Here is a 12,139-nt window from a genome sequence, read left to right on the forward strand (position 1 = left end):
TTGAGCAGAAAGCAAGTCTTCATTGCAAGCCGGCAAGCATGAATTTCAATCAAATGAACATGTACCAAGTGTGAGCGTGTGTGTGTGTGTGTGTGTGTGTGTGTCTGTGCGGTACCGTCTACGTCATCATGTGAACGGAAACCTTCGCTGGGTCCTCCTCTAGTCAGTCTGACGAGAGTGCCCGGGAGGGTGGAACCTGACGTAGCCGGGGGCAGTACTTCCTCCAGTGTCCCATCTCGCCACAGATGTGGCAAGCATTTCCTGGATCTCCAGATGCGCCTCCTGTGTCTCTGTTAGGCCAATTTCGTCTGAAGTCTCTTCCTCGTGCTCGCCCACGAAACCTGCCCGCTCCTCTGTTGTTGTTATGCATTGCAGAGAACATCTCCAAGGATGGCAGATACAATTCGTTCTGTTGTTTTTCCTTCTTCGCCATCTTCCTCTGCTGGAGAGTGTCGTAAGCATGGCGTGCGTGTCTTGTGAGGTCAGACAGACGCGCTTCTTCTTTCCATCCGATGTATGACTGCTTCACGGCGTCAAAAACTTCAGGGAGTAAGCCTTTCATCACCAGTTCACACAGGTGACTCTCGTATGTTGAACAGATGAGTCCTCCCACTCCTTCCGGGGGAGGGTGAGCTCCTCCGTGTGTGTTGTATGCGGTGGTGAGGCGGTGAACAAAGTCATCAACTGATTCCTCTGGTTGTTGTTTGCATGTAGTGACTTTAATCATACAGACTTTGTCGGGGAACGCAGGTGGGCAAACAAGCGTCCTCACTGCGGTAACGAATCCATCATTTAAGTTGTTTGTCCAGTCTTTGTGTTTGAGAGCAAGTGTCACATCAGGCAATTGTCTAGCCAGCTTTTCACAAGTATTCACAAGGTGCAAGACGTTTGGCCAGGATGCGACGGATCTCAGCTCCAGTGGGTCTGTACTCCTGGCAGAAAGCCAGAAGGTTGGCACCGAATGTCTTTCCCGATACAGTGATGTCTGGGAGAGTGTGGGCAAAGTCTGATGGCCGTTCTGATTCTTTAACCCAAATTTCAAGGCATCTGTTGTTTAATTCAATTTCTTCTAAAGTTTTAACTTTGATCGTTCTACTCTTACGGAGCTCTTTCTCCTTTTCTTCTAATTTTTCTTTTAAAGCGCGTATGTCCTTCACACTGAGTGATCCACCTTCTTGAAACCCATAAAGATTTGTCCAGTCGTGAAGACATGACACGCACTCATCACCATATTTACGTCTCATTAATTTTGTAATGCTGCAGTTTGGTGGTGGAGACTTAGATCGCCCCGAACCCATCTTTCAGAGTCCCGGCGGTTTCCTGCCTTAGACTTTTTTGTGTTCCGGCCGGAACCTTTTCCAAAATTTCTCTTCCACAGACGTCTCCGTAGAAAGGGAACCGCTCAGATCAGCGACAGGGTTCTCGGAAGTGGTCCCTCACCGTCAGGCCCCTCTAAGACCCGGGTCCCTCGTATCTCAAAACCACTTCCCCCTGCAAACGTGCTCCGTATTTCAGAAGCCGTCTTTTATTTCCTTGTCCACACCCTTTGGACTGCGCTCAGATCTGCACACTGGTCTGTATCCTCAGTACAGACGAAAGCTCGGTTCCACGAGCCAACCCTTAGCAACCACCGTCTTGGCCACCAGGGCAGACTTTGACCTAATTATTTTTACCCGAATATTAAATTTTAAAATTAAAAAAAATATTATTTTTGGATGTTTTCAGCCAAATAGTCGTTTTAGAAATATTATTATTATCTCTAGTCCTAATTATATTTTTCTTTTGTCGTTGTTTGTTTTAGTCTAGTTGGGGATGTTTTAGAATTAATTGTTATTTACCTTACTTTGCCAAAACCAAATGATCAGAGCCAAGTAAACCCCGAATACCTGTTTCCAATTTCAAACCTGTTTCTCTCTTTTTTTTTTTTTTTCCTCAACAAGTCGCAACAAAACGGAATCTCTCTCACCGGTCTGAGCAGAGGTTGCATTTTGTGTTCGTTGGATCTCGTCAGAGGCGATCCAGACGGGTGAGCAGTCCTCCCACTCAGAACAGCTGTAGAGGTTTGGAGGCTGAGCGACCCTAGTCCTCAGGACTATCGTCCCTGGTCACACCGTCCAGACGACCTGCAGCGGGATCCTGTTCGTAGACGCCAATTTCTGTGGTGGAAATTTCCCATAAAGAAGCAGATGAAAGAGTTGTCCTTTTGTGCAATTTATTGAAATAATAAAGAAAGGAAAAAATAAAAATAATGGGGAAAGCAAAAGAAAACCAGCTGGGGAGATCAGTGCACACACCACGAAGGCGTGATGCAAAGAGCCCACGATCCTCAAGTTGCTTCTGCCTTTTAACCTTTCTCCCTGGACCTGGTGGAATCTCCTTATCACACTGTGGGTGAAGATGTTTACATTACACAGGGAATACACAAGGCTACAGCCTTGGGTCTGGTGAGGTATTAGACAGAAAGGAGCCAGAGCCCAGGGTTAAAAGGCAGACTCAGGCCATGAACAATCGGTCACCTTGAGAGGGAGATAGATTGTCTGTCTGAGAATGTTCAGTTCTGGGTCTAATCAACAAGTACAGAATGCATGGTCACTATACAGAGTCAGAAATGAACACAAGAAGCATTAAGTACAATTTTTCCATTACAGGGACCAGGACTGTATCAGGACCAGCGGTGGGCAACACAACCGCTCCCTCAGGATCGACAGGGACAGGGACGGCCACTACTACCAGACCGGCAGAGCTGCGTGCGGCCTCCTCTCTGGAGCCGGCAGGGCTGCCGACGGGGTGGACGCCGGGCCTGGCTGGGCTAGAGCTGGGCTTGACCGGCGTGTTGTGTAACCTGGCTGGGACGTGGCTGGAGCTTGAGCGTGACGTGACTGAGCTGGAGCCCGAGCGTGACATGGCTGAACTGGAGCCTGGGCGTGAACTAATGTCAAGGCAGGAACGGATGCTGGATGCGGTTCTGTGGCTGGAGCGGGGGCACGAGACGTGAAACTGCACCGGTGCAGGAATTCCTCTCAGTGGATTAAAGTCTGAGCTGGGCAGGCTGGTGCAGCAGCAACGGTCAGACATGGCTGGAAAAAGGAAACTGAAACTGGGACCGGGGGCTGATCTGGTGTGGAAGGAGGAACAGATGAGTCGTCTGAAACCGGGGACATTGGTGGTGCGACCGGGGCTGGCGTAATCAGAGAGGACGGCGTGGGGGCAGGTGTGGTGCGGAGCGCGCGCTCTAACTCCTCGAGTCCTGCGCACATCCGCTGGACACCGGGGCGTTCTAGCACGCTGTCCTCGTCCTCCAAGGTGCACACCGCTACCTCCACCGGCGCTCCGCTGAGCTTCCGGGCTGGGCGCCTACCAAGAATCCTCCGCAAGAATCTATAAATACTTGCGGAGGTAGCTGGGCAAGTCGGCGCACGTAAACTCCATTGCTCACGGAAAAAGTCCTCCGCCAAACGCAAAAACACAAAAAAACAAAATCGAGCTTGAAAGTTATCGGGAAGCTGGCTGGGTCCAATTCTGGCCAGATAGTTCTGTCAGAGTTTCTGAGGTGGCGGACCCACTTACACGGCTCAGAGGTCATACACAGGTAAGTACTGGATCAAGATACAGAGGATCCAGCGGTCTCAGGTTCGAGGACAGGCAGGATTTGTTAACAGCTAAACTCTGATTACAGAACAGTTCAGGATCTCGAGGGGTAGGTCTCGAGGTCAAAAAACAGGCAGAGTAGTTACCAGACAGACTCTGTCGACAAGGCAGGCAAGGATCAGGCAGGATGCGGTCACGGTGGTCAGAACGAGGTCGGGATCAGGAACAAAACACAGACAAGATAAGCTGTATGATAGTGCTGGAAAGTGGTGAGTACACGCGTAACAATCTGGCAGTTGACTGGTGTGAGAGCTGGTGCTTAAATACTGAGTTGATTGCTGATAACTGTCAGGTGTGCATGATGAAACCGGTGTTTGCGTGGAAACAGCTGTGGCATGGGTACTGTAAAAACAGGTCTTTTCAAAGTACAACCGGAAACAGACCGAAACTGTGACAGTTGGTCTTTGGGTCCTCTACCTCGTTTGACACGGTCTGCCCTTTTGTGAGGCAGTTCATAACAGTATGAGAGGGAAAGGTGATTTATCCCTGCTCATCAAGTTGGCTTCCTCAGTCATGGCCTCCACCAACCAGTGGGAGCTACTGAAGTTGATTGACAAGGCTAATGCCTTGGCTGTTGGCCATGGCTGTTTAACATAACAGAGGTACTGTAGGCAACTTTGTGCTGGCCTTGGTGAGACTAAGGGCTGATTTGACCACCACAGAGCCTAAGGCAGCTTCACTTCCAGCCATCCACCCTGCAGTCCCTGCAGTTGCAGCTCCCCAACCTGGTACCCCTCCTGAGTCCTCCTTGGTTATTGGTGTTGGTTATGTACAACTGAGTACTTTGAGTGTGTCGCAGACCCTAGAATCTACCATTACGCTCTCCACTACCAAAATTCGAGCGATCTGGAAGGAACTAAAAGACGTCGGCTGCAACTCATTACTCGCCTCCCAGCCTTGTCGGTCCCGCTCCTTGTTTTACTGCTGCAACTCCAGCCTCCGTGCCTGTCCACCAGCCAACTCCGGCCTCCGTGCCCAGGTCCAGCTCTGTATTTATGTCTAGGTCCAGCCCGAGTCCAGCATTCCCAGTCGGAGGGTCCGACCGCGTCTGTCGCAGCTCCTGGTGGTTCGGCGCCTGCCATGTTGGCCTCGGTTCCTTGTGGCCCGGCATCTGCCGCGTCTGCATCAGTTCCTGGTGGCCCGGCATCTGCCGCGTCTGCATCAGTTCCTGGTGGCACGGCATCTGCCGCGTCTGCATCAGTTCCTGGTGGCACGGCGTCTGCATCGGTTCCTGGTGGCACGGCATCTGCATCGGTTCCTGGTGACCCGGCTCCGGCCACGTCTCCACGTCTGTCCTCGTCTCTGGTCCCGGCTCCATCTCCACGTCTGTTTTCGTCGCTGGTTCCACGTCGGTCCTCATCTCGTCTGACTGGTGGCCTTGCCCTTGGCGCAGCCTGCCACGGGGGTGGCGCTGCCTCCTGCGTCGTTGGCCACCTCGGCGGTCCTGCCTCTGGGGCGGTTCCCCGCCTGTTGCTTTCTGCCATGGTTGTGGTACGGTCTCTGCCGTCACCGGCCGCTTTGAGCCCTCGGTCTCCTGGAGTCTCGCTCGCCTGGAGGACATCGTCGTTCCTGTTGGGCCATCGGAGGTGTCTTGTTTAGACGTCGGCCCCCTTGAAAGTTGGCTCAGCTCTTAGGCACTGGGGATGCCGCTCTGGCCCAGCGGCTGCTGGGCAGGATCTCCCCTCATCCCCACCTTCCGTGAGAGGGGAGAGTTTGAAATTTGATTTTCCTGTGCCGTGGACTTGTGGACTCTTGTGTGTTGGACTGAGTCATTTTTTGTTTTCAGGTGGGTTTTCCCTGGTCTGTCTGTGATGGGCGTGAGTTTCTTTTTTGGGGAGTTTTGGTTGTGCCCTCCTCCAGTCCGCCCTCCACTCACCTCATTGGTGTTCTGTGCGGGTTGCTCTGAGTTTTTTCCCTCCGCCAGTCCTCCCTCCACCCACCCTGCTCGGTTGTTTGTTTGGTGTTTTTGGGCGTCTGGGATACGCCCTTAGGGGGAGGGTTCTGTCATGAACCTGGGCTGTTTCTGTGTTTTCCGGTTTGTCATGTTCATTTCCTGTTTTATTTTGGTGTCCCCAATCTGGGTTCCTATCTGCCTCAGTTCGGTTCACTTGTCATGTGTCATACTTCCTGTTTTATTTTTATGAATTTCCGGTTCTGTCTTGTCTTGCCGAGTCCACCTTTGTCTCCTGTCATGTCATCACCAGCTGTGTCCCATCATCAATCACCTCCCTGCATTTAGGCACCCGCACGTCCCTTTGTTCTCTGTCAGTTAGTTGTTCGTCGTGTACCCAGTTCGTCAATCCCTCCATTCGTGTCCAAGTAAGTTTTCTGGTTTTTTGACTCGTGCCTGCTCTGACTGTGCTTTGCCTTGTCGCTGCCTGTACTTTTGCCTGGATATCGTGACCCTCGGTTTTGACAATTGCCTGCCTTCTGTTTGGCCTGCCGTTCTTGGTTTATGTTAAATAAACTCCGTTCATTCCTGATCCTGTCTCCTGAGCTGTGCGTTTGGGTCCTTCATCCCTTTCTGCTCGCGGTGAGCCCCGACAGGCAGCTACTGAGTTTGGTAAAGGAATTAAAAGCCTGTTCAGTCATTCTTGAACAAGTAGTTAACTCCTCTTGTAATAAAAACATATTAAATCTACAAATATACAGTATTACTTGGGCAATCAAGATTATTTTATTTCTCATTCTGCTGCCTGGGTGGTCCATTCTATGAGTAAGCAGTTACAGTAGTCCAGCCTAGAGGTAACAAATGCATGAATCAGTTTCTCATCACTAATAAACGTTGGTTAAACTTTGACTCGAGTTTTTATTATTTTGATGATGGTTCATGTTTAGATTAATATTGAATGATTGTCATTGTTTATAGTTTGCATTGTAATACTTGTTATTATCCACCATGTAGAGACATTGGACCAAGACACAGCATCTGACTTTTTAAACCTGTTGCTGTCTGAAGTAGTTTTTCACTTTTTCTTCAACAGTTTTTTAGTATCACTTTTAAACATCCCATAGTTCACATGCTTTTTTATTATTGTTATTAGTATTTCATTAGAACAGTGGTTCTCAAACTGTGGCCAGTGGTTCTCTATTCCACACTGTTCATTGACCCAATGGCAGCTGTTTGCTCATCCATTGTTCCTTCTATCTTAAGGATTAGCTTAATTATAGAAATATTTGAAATGTTGTTTCTACATTGCATTAACGTCACAACAGACTGAGAACTACCTGGTTCACTTTTATTAATTGCATCAGAAAACATCATCGAAAGTGACTCACACAGCTACACAGCTTCGTCAGCAGCTTGTCCGACACAACTGGACCACTGCACACAGAAGCGTGTTCCGCCGAACAAAGAGTGATCTGTCTAAGCATGTACTGTAGCTGTTTATTTCAGTTTGGAACTGCCACAACTTGAAAATACTTCTATACAAAATACTATAATCATCTGCCACAGACGACCAGGATTTCGTAGTCTTAGTGATCCATGCACTAAATACTACGATGATGTTGTGTGATATTTTCTCGTGCGCCAAATGATAATGATAAGACGCTGTTTTTATTTAATTTATAATATGTTATATATTATATTTATAATATTTTTAATAATTAAAGTTAAAAGACTGCTGTCAAACCTGGGACAAGAAGCTTTAAAGGCTTGTGGTTTAGCCACTATATCACCCAAGACTTGATCAACAGTCACTACAGCCTTTTAGGACCAAAAGTGAGAGGAAATTGGCATCTACAGGTCAAACGGAAGTAACATACAGTCTTTCAATGCATTGAAAATTAGATTATTACACATCACAATTGAAAACAAATCATGTGCCACAACTGTATGCGGTCGGGGACAAAATCTGGCTCTCCAAGAGGAATTTACAACTAAAGGACATTAGGAGAAAGTTGGTGCCTATGTTCGCCATTCTGATGGTTATCAACCCAGCTGCTATGAAGCTGGCCCTCCCTCGCTCTATGAAGGTCCATCCTGTGTTCCATGTTTCATGTCTCAACCAGTTATAGATTGCAAACTCTAGCTCCCCGCTGACCTCCCTCCTCTTCTCTGGATCATCGACGGCTCACCGGCCTACACAGTGCAGTAGATCCCTGTGCTTCAGACGGCATGGGAGAAGCATTCAGTACCTGGTGGACTAAGAGGGCTATGGACCAGAGGACTGGTCCTGGGTCCTGGCCCGTCAGATCATGGACCGAGATCTGATCAGGGACTTTCATAGGAGTCACCTTGTGGAACCCTTCTAGGCTGCCAGGAGGTGACCACTGGTTAAAGAACTGTTATGTTCTTTTTCAGTTTAGGCCTGCAGTGATTCTAAGTAGTTGTTAATTTCATTCGTTCGCCTCTCTGCATTTGGTTTCAGTGCCAGTCAGGTTCAGTCCACCATAACACTGATGGAATTGGGAGTTATATACAGTATAGTTAGTGGCATGGCTATACAAGTCTAGATAAGTCTCCTTTTTTTCTCACTTGACTGGTTGCAGCTTACAGCTTTACTAACCTTGTAGAGGGACACACAACACAACAACCAAAAAAAAGCTTCATAATCTTAGCTGTAAGTACTGTCGTTTACTATTATACTATTAATACTATTTGAAGATGATATAGATGTGTCACGGATCGGCAGGGAGAGGACTCAAATGCACAGCGCCAGGACACGACGTAGCCGGTGAAAAAATGAGGGTTTATTCCCAAAATCAAAGTCACAAAACAGGTAGTGGACAATAACAGAACGATGACTTACAGGGTCGGTAAGGTGCTGCAGGAACGTGAGAGTCAGAAATCAGAAAACAACGATCTGGCCGAGAACCAATGTGACAGGTGGTGGTTAAATACACGGAAAAGATCACTGATACAAAACAGGTGAGTGTAATGAGGACCGGGAGTGAAGCGGGAACGGCTGTGGTGTGATGGGAAACGGAAGTGTTTACAAAATAAAACCGGAAACTGGGATCAAAAACAGAAAAGTCCTTTCACAATAAAACCAAGAACGAAAACCTGACAGTACCCCTCCCTCTAGGGCGTCTTCCACGGCGCCCACGGAAGCCCCCCCCCCGAACCAGGGCGGGCGGAGGGTGGACACAGGAGGAGGGACCGAATCCCTCCCCTTCCAGGCAGACAAGCAGGGTGGGTGGAGGGAGGACCGGAGGAGGGTCAAAACAAGAGTCCACAGAACCAAAACCGAAAGTCCATGACAGGGAGAACAGAGTCCAGGAGTTCCTCACGAGGGTGGTGGCAGGAGAGTCCACCACGACGGCTGGCGAGGTCCGGGAGAGCAGGGCTGAGCCCAGCCCCCTCCCCGACGGAGATGCTCCGGGGGTCCCAGGGTCGCGGCGGACGACGACGGCAGAGGCTTCGCCATCGTCGTGGCAGGCGGGGACTCACCCCAGGCGAACGGCCGTGGCGGTGGCGGAGTCGAGGCGGACGGCGCCGAAGGAGGCAGCGCCATCCAATCAGCAGGCGAAGCCGAGGGCGAGGCCACCAGTCCGGCAGCCGAGACCAGGACGAGGCAGGAACCGATGCAGGTGCGGCCGGAACCGAGCCGCCAGGAACCGATGCAGGTGCGGCCGGAGCCGAGCCGCCAGGAACCGATGCCGGTGCGGCCGGAGCCGGGCCGCCAGGAACCGATGCAGGTGCGGCCGGAGCCGGGCCGCCAGGAACAGATGCCGGTGCGGCCGGAGCCGGGCCGCCAGGAACCGATGCAGGTGCGGCCGGAGCCGAGCCGCCAGGAACCGATGCAGGTGCGGCCGGAGCCGAGCCGCCAGGAACAGATGCAGGTGCGGCCGGGGCCGAGCCGCCAGGGACCGATGCCGGTGCAGCGGGAGCTGCGACGGGAACGACCCCCTCCTGGAGGTCCGCCGGGACTGCGACGGGCGCGACCCCCTCCTGGAGGTCGACAGGAACTACGACGGGCGCGACCCCCTCCTGGAGGTCCGCCGGGACTGCGACGGGCGCGACCCCCCTCCTGGAGGTCCGCCGGGACTGCGACGGGCGCGACCCCTCCTGGAGGTCCGCCGGGACTGCGACGGGCGCGACCCCCTCCTGGAGGTCCGCCGGGACTGCGACGGGCGCGACCCCCTCCTGGAGGTCCGCCGGGACTGCGACGGGCGCGACCCCCTCCTGGGGGTCGACAGGAACTACGACGGGCGCGACCCCCTCCTGGAGGTCCGCCGGGACTGCGACGGGCGCGACCCCCTCCTGGAGGTCCGCCGGGACTGCGACGGGCGCGACCCCCTCCTGGAGGTCCGCCGGGACTGCGACGGGCGCGACCCCCTCCTGGAGGTCCGCCGGGACTGCGGCTGGCGCGACCCCCTCCTGGAGGTCCGCCGGGACTGCGGCTGGCGCGACCCCCTCCTGGAGGTCCGCCGGGACTGCGACGGGCGCGACCCCCTCCTGGAGGTCCGCCGGGACTGCGACGGGCGCGACCCCCTCCTGGAGGTCCGCCGGGACTGCGACGGGCGCGACCCCCTCCTGGAGGTCCGCCGGGAACGCGGCTGGCGCGACCCCCTCCTGGAGGTCCGCCGGGAACGCGGCTGGCGCGACCCCCTCCTGGAGGTCCACCGGGACTGCGGCTGGCGCGACCCCCTCCTGGAGGTCCGCCGGGACTGCGGCTGGCGCGACCCCCTCCTGGAGGTTAGCTTACTAACCTTGTAGAGGGACACACAACACAACAACCAAAAAAAAGCTTCATAATCTTAGCTGTAAGTACTGTCGTTTACTATTATACTATTAATACTATTTGAAGATGATATAGATGTGTCACGGATCGGCAGGGAGAGGACTCAAATGCACAGCGCCAGGACACGACGTAGCCGGTGAAAAAATGAGGGTTTATTCCCAAAATCAAAGTCACAAAACAGGTAGTGGACAATAACAGAACGATGACTTACAGGGTCGGTAAGGTGCTGCAGGAACGTGAGAGTCAGAAATCAGAAAACAACGATCTGGCCGAGAACCAATGTGACAGGTGGTGGTTAAATACACGGAAAAGATCACTGATACAAAACAGGTGAGTGTAATGAGGACCGGGAGTGAAGCGGGAACGGCTGTGGTGTGATGGGAAACGGAAGTGTTTACAAAATAAAACCGGAAACTGGGATCAAAAACAGAAGAGTCCTTTCACAATAAAACCAAGAACGAAAACCTGACAGTACCCCTCCCTCTAGGGCGTCTTCCACGGCGCCCACGGAAGCCCCCCCCCCGAACCAGGGCGGGCGGAGGGTGGACACAGGAGGAGGGACCGAATCCCTCCCCTTCCAGGCAGACAAGCAGGGTGGGTGGAGGGAGGACCGGAGGAGGGTCAAAACAAGAGTCCACAGAACCAAAACCGAAAGTCCATGACAGGGAGAACAGAGTCCAGGAGTTCCTCACGAGGGTGGTGGCAGGAGAGTCCACCACGACGGCTGGCGAGGTCCGGGAGAGCAGGGCTGAGCCCAGCCCCCTCCCCGACGGAGATGCTCCGGGGGTCCCAGGGTCGCGGCGGACGACGACGGCAGAGGCTTCGCCATCGTCGTGGCAGGCGGGGACTCACCCCAGGCGAACGGCCGTGGCGGTGGCGGAGTCGAGGCGGACGGCGCCGAAGGAGGCAGCGCCATCCAATCAGCAGGCGAAGCCGAGGGCGAGGCCACCAGTCCGGCAGCCGAGACCAGGACGAGGCAGGAACCGATGCAGGTGCGGCCGGAACCGAGCCGCCAGGAACCGATGCAGGTGCGGCCGGAGCCGAGCCGCCAGGAACCGATGCCGGTGCGGCCGGAGCCGGGCCGCCAGGAACCGATGCAGGTGCGGCCGGAGCCGAGCCGCCAGGAACAGATGCCGGTGCGGCCGGAGCCGGGCCGCCAGGAACCGATGCAGGTGCGGCCGGAGCCGAGCCGCCAGGAACCGATGCAGGTGCGGCCGGAGCCGAGCCGCCAGGAACAGATGCAGGTGCGGCCGGGGCCGAGCCGCCAGGGACCGATGCCGGTGCAGCGGGAGCTGCGACGGGAACGACCCCCTCCTGGAGGTCCGCCGGGACTGCGACGGGCGCGACCCCCTCCTGGAGGTCGACAGGAACTACGACGGGCGCGACCCCCTCCTGGAGGTCCGCCGGGACTGCGACGGGCGCGACCCCCTCCTGGAGGTCCGCCGGGACTGCGACGGGCGCGACCCCCTCCTGGAGGTCCGCCGGGACTGCGACGGGCGCGACCCCCTCCTGGAGGTCCGCCGGGACTGCGGCTGGCGCGACCCCCTCCTGGAGGTCCGCCGGGACTGCGGCTGGCGCGACCCCCTCCTGGAGGTCCGCCGGGACTGCGACGGGCGCGACCCCCTCCTGGAGGTCCGCCGGGACTGCGACGGGCGCGACCCCCTCCTGGAGGTCCGCCGGGACTGCGACGGGCGCGACCCCCTCCTGGAGGTCCGCCGGGAACGCGGCTGGCGCGACCCCCTCCTGGAGGTCCGCCGGGAACGCGGCTGGCGCGACCCCCTCCTGGAGGTCCACCGGGACTG

This window comes from Betta splendens, chromosome 19, assembly GCF_900634795.4.
Source record: "Betta splendens chromosome 19, fBetSpl5.4, whole genome shotgun sequence".
In the NCBI taxonomy this organism is placed as follows: Eukaryota; Metazoa; Chordata; class Actinopteri; order Anabantiformes; family Osphronemidae; genus Betta; species Betta splendens.